Genomic DNA, 5242 nt, shown 5'->3' on the forward strand with positions numbered 1-5242 from the left:
ACACGCACCAAGCCCTGGCAGCACATCACCCCTACTCTCTTCAACCTCCACTGGCTCCCGGTCAAGTCCCGCATCACTTACAAACTCCTGCTCCTCACCTACAAATCCCTCCATGCCCTCTCCCCTCAGTACCTCACAGATCTCCTCCACCCTTACATCCCGTCCCGCACCCTTCGATCCTCAGACTCCGGCCTGCTCTCCATTGCCCATTCACGCCTCCGCACCTTTGGGGACCGTGCCTTCAGTGTCGCTGCCCCCACCCTCTGGAACTCCCTCCCTGCAGAAATCTGCAACGCCCCTTCTCTCAACCTCTTCATATCAACCCTTAAAACTCATCTGTTCAACATCGCCTTCCAACTATAACTCACTCCCCCCCCCCACTTACACTTCCATTTCTGCCCCCTGTTTTATGTTTATGTTTTTTTATGTTTTATGTCTTGTCCTTGTATGTTTCTTTGTAAAGCGACCTTGAGGTTGAAAGGCACTATATAAATTCAAATTATTATTATTATTATTACAATTACCTCAAAATGTACACAGAGGCTTCTAAGAACAAGGAAGAGTGTGTTGGAGTTGGTATATATCCCAGACTTTAAAATATCGATCTCAAAAAGAGCGTCTGATCAATTATCAGTGTACACAGCAGAAAGGCTGGCTGTAATAATAGGATTACAGTGGGTTGAAGAGGTCAGACCAGATAGGGTGGTGATATATAGATTCATTGTCCATATTAAAAAGCATACAGTCAACAACAACTGTCAGAGAAGACATTCTCATAGAACTGAATCATAGCCTGTTAAGACTTCACAGAGGCGGTATAGATCTGCAGTTCTGCTGGCTGCCTGCACATGAGGGGGTGAAAGGGAACGAGTGTGCTGATAAATGAGCAAAAAGTGCATTACAAAAGGAAATAACATTACCAGTTCAACTTGGAAAAGGAGAAGGAAAAGCAGTGATTAAGAAGAAAGGGATGGAGATCTGGCAGAAAAGGTGGGAGAAAGACCAGAAAGGCAAAGAGTATCATAAAGTTCAAAACACAATTGCAATTAATATTTATAAAGAAAGAAACAGAAGGGAGGAAATCATGATAGCTAGACTCAGACTAAATCACACAGCATTGAATGGTACTCTGTATGTCATGGGGAAAAGTGACAGTGACAAGTGTGGGAGCTGTGGAGTTAAAGAACATGTGGAACATATCTTATTACATTGTGACATCTATAAAGCTGAAAGAGAAAAACTAAAGGATAAAGTGATAGAGGCAGAGAGGGAATGGAGTGTGGTTGGTATTCTGGGAACAGAAGGAGAGGGAGGAAGAGCTACCAGAAAGGCACTGTTTACCTTTCTGAGGGAAGCTGGGGTAGGAAACATAATTTAACATTAGGCTAGAATAGATCATGGATGATTGTTTTGTTTTGTTTTATTTATTCTATGGTTTCTTATTTTATTTTTCGTTATTTTGTTTTATTAGAGATGGAATGACATGATAATACACACTCATGTACAGTAGGTGGCGGTATGCACCCTAAAGTTGTTTGCAATCCGCCATAAACCGAGAGAAGAAGAAGCTCTTTCTAACCTGGATCCATGTGGCATCTCGTCGCTACGGTTCTCTCGGTGTGTGTTCCTGAGAAAGCGTTTGTGAGCTCCAGCACTACTGATCCATCATCTGTGTGTCTGGATAAACCTCCGAATAGACTCTGTGCTCTTTTTTCTGGAGCGTTTACCTCGGACTATAGGAGCTAGCTTAGCATGCTAGCTGGAAACACGTTAGCAACCCTAGTCAGATTGAGAGTTTGGTGAAGAGAGAAACGGTGTGTTTAACGGAGTTTGCAGGAAAAGGTGATCTAGTAAACATGAGTAAAGTCCAAATGCTGCTGTCGTTGAAGAAGCAGCGACTCACTGCTGCTCCTGAAGATATATTTGCTCTGTTTGAAAAAACGATAGCAGTGCTCGAGGAGGAGCTGTCTCTTTCCAAAGAGGAGAACGAGAGACTCCAGAAACTACTGGACGCTGTTTTACAGCCTCAGCTTCGGATACACAGAGCAGGTCTGTTCCCTTTACTCTTCATTAACACTTTAAAGCAGAGGTGTCCAAACTATGGCCCGGGGGCCAAATGCGGCCCGCTGGCCATTTTGAATTGGCCCTCAGCTAATTCAAAAAGTATAATGAAATATGGCCCACAAATGAAACTTTTGCTTTTCTTATATTGTACTTCTTAAATATATATGTACAGATATATTACACAGTAGTATTGTATGTGTTAATAAGCCCACTTTTAAAATAAATTCAGTCAATTCATGTTGATAACATTTTCTAACAAATCTTAGTTGATACAAAAAGCCTAATAACTTATTTTCATAACAAGCTTGAAATAGACCCTTCATATTTCATCTTATTATAATCACTGTGAGACTTCTGTTTTTAAGGGATGAGCTGCCAACAAGATAAATGAAACCCTATAGAGAGCTGTGATGTAGGCGGTTTTTTTCTTAAAGCCAAAAGACGGCAGGCGAAAAACACCGACACCTCCTCATCACTCCACCGCTACCATGTTTTTTTGTGTGTTGCCATAAGTTATTCTCTCTCCGTTGGTGCGCGGGGCTAATTCTAATGCCTTGTGCGTAAGCATATTTCCGCTCAGGGGTCATTTAGACGCTTCTTATGAGACTTGTGTTTTTGTTTTGGTAAAAATGGTTCGTACTGTCAGTTAGCTGAGTTTATTCCCGTTAATCTAGTATGACACATTAATAGGTTTTGAAATATTAAAAACAGTTTTGTGGAAAAAAAAAAAAACCTGCAGCCCCCTCTACCGGGGGCTCTCGGGCTAAACCGGTTAATGAGATTCCATTGCTGTCTTTCTAGCAAAAGTGGTATATTCTTTGATCCATCTGGCCCAAAACAAATTTGCTATGTACTGCACTTGAGTATGTATCTTGCTGATGGAATAAGCCTGGGGGCAACGCAGGTTTGACCTTGAACTGCAGCAAATGGCTTGGTGTGAGAGGTTCCAAGTCATTTGGATCATTTGACACTGTAGTTATTGGTCGGCTGTTGAGAATTCCTTCAACTTCACACAGAACTGTTGAAAGGCTTTCGTCGTCAAGTGTTTGTTGTTTTGTGATGCATAGCAGAATTTTCTTTACAAGCCAGATTAGTCTTTGCCATACTCCGCCATGATGTGCTCCGTAAGGAGGATTGAAGGTCCATTTCACATCCTTTTGCCAGGGATGCAAACTTGTCACCTTTCGGCGAAATTCGCCGTTTTGAATCCAAAATAGGTCGTTTGTGTGATTCATGTAGATCTGCAATACAAATATTTTTGGGGTATGGGGGGGGTCTGGGACCCGGAGTAATCTGCGGCCACGAGCTGTTATGTGCCATCATGACACGCATGGTGTTCTTTTTTAATATATTATAATGAAGCGCGAGCTGTGTGCTCGAGTCTTCCTGCCTGTCGGCTCTGCTCATGGATGTATAATAAGGCTCTGCTGCTCCGGGATGAGGGTCTAGCTTCAGCAGCTACATTACCTACGGTGCGTTCGTTAATATTAACTGTGCGGTCCGGAGTCACTGTGGCACAGACTGGACCGCTGGTGAACAGCTGAACGGGCCGTTCAGGTGTTCAGAGCAGAGCTCCCTGTCGGAGCGGCAGAGCGTGATGTGCACTGAAAAGTTTTTCTGTCGCAATATTATTTAAGGAATCGTTGAGCTAGCTAACTAGCATACATTGTCACTATCTGCTAACGTTAGCTTTAGCCTTCGTTTTCAAATAGTTGTTTTCATAGGCTATAAACGGAGGTGGTATAAGTATATATCTTGTACTCGAGTAAAAGTAGAAGTACTCAGATCTTGTACTAGAGTAAAAGTAGAAGTACTCAGATCTTGTACTTGAGTAAAGGTAGAAGTACCAGAGTGTGGGAATACTCTGTTACAGTAAAAGTCCTGCATTCAAAATGTTCCTCAAGTAAAAGTATAAAAGTATTATCATCAAAATATAGTGAAAGTAGAGACAGTAAAAGTAGTCATTGTGCAGATTGGTCCATTTCAGAATAATATATATGATGTGTTTTATAATGATTGATCATGAAAGTGTTCTCAAAGCTGGTAAAGGTGCAGCTAGTTTGAATGACTTTGTATACTACAGAGTAGCTTGTGAATTGACTCCAGGTGGAACTAAAGTCTGATTTAACACTTGATTATATTTCACATCATTCATCCACATCTGTAAAGTAACTAAAGGTATTAAATACATGTAGTGGAGGAAAAGTACACCAGTTACCTCTGAACTGTAGAGGAGAAGAAGAACAAAGTAGCAACACATTGAAATACTTAAATAAAGTACAAGTATCTCAAAATTGTACTTGAGTTTATGAACTTAGTTACTTTACACCACTGGCTATAAAGATAGAAAGACTAATGCCGCGTTTCCACTACAGCGCGCAGCCCGGTTTAAGAGGGCTGTGACGTCAGCGGCCCGTTTGTGGTTGCGTTTCCACTTGGCCTAGTACCGGCCGGCTGGTCCTAATTCTCAGTTTTTCTGGCCTCATAAAATCGTGGGGCCAGGGCCAGAGGCAACCGGGCTGTGTTTGTGACGTCAACGCTCTCGGCTGCTGATTGGTCGGAGAGAATCGTCACAATCTGCGCGCGAGATAATCCATTTTTACAAACAGCATTTTTGTTAACGGAGGAGCTACAACAATGGCAAAGAAAAGCACACCATGGTCGGTCGAGGAAGTGACGACGTCCATTATATTGCAGATGATAAGGTCCAGCGGGTGCTCGACGGGACAACTCGCAATATCAAAGTCTTTCAGGAGGTCTCTACACAGACACTGGACTCTCCAACGGCGTTACTGGAGTCTGCATGGTACGTTTTTGCTAACGCTGTGTTATTTGCTTGAAAGCTTTGTGTCCCTGCTTTGTGTCCCTGCTTTGTGTCCCTATCTGTTTTAAAGCTCACTTCTAACAAATAAGTCTATTTTATCCTTACATTTATGTTCGACAACCCCGATGGAGCCCCGAAGGCTAGCTAGGCAGATAGCATTAGCGAGAGCTATTGTTTGCTAACACCATATGTGCCATTGTTTACGTTCAGTTTGTCTTTTCTATAGTTGTTGTTGCTATTTATAGTATTGTGCTGCAGTAGTTTGTGGAATTTACAAGTCATGTTTCTGTTCTAGATGATTACATTGGGACTAGCGAGGAGGAACAGCGAGGAGGACACAACGTCCTCTGCATC

This window comes from Trematomus bernacchii, unplaced genomic scaffold (genome assembly GCF_902827165.1).
Source record: "Trematomus bernacchii unplaced genomic scaffold, fTreBer1.1, whole genome shotgun sequence".
Taxonomy (NCBI): domain Eukaryota; kingdom Metazoa; phylum Chordata; class Actinopteri; order Perciformes; family Nototheniidae; genus Trematomus; species Trematomus bernacchii.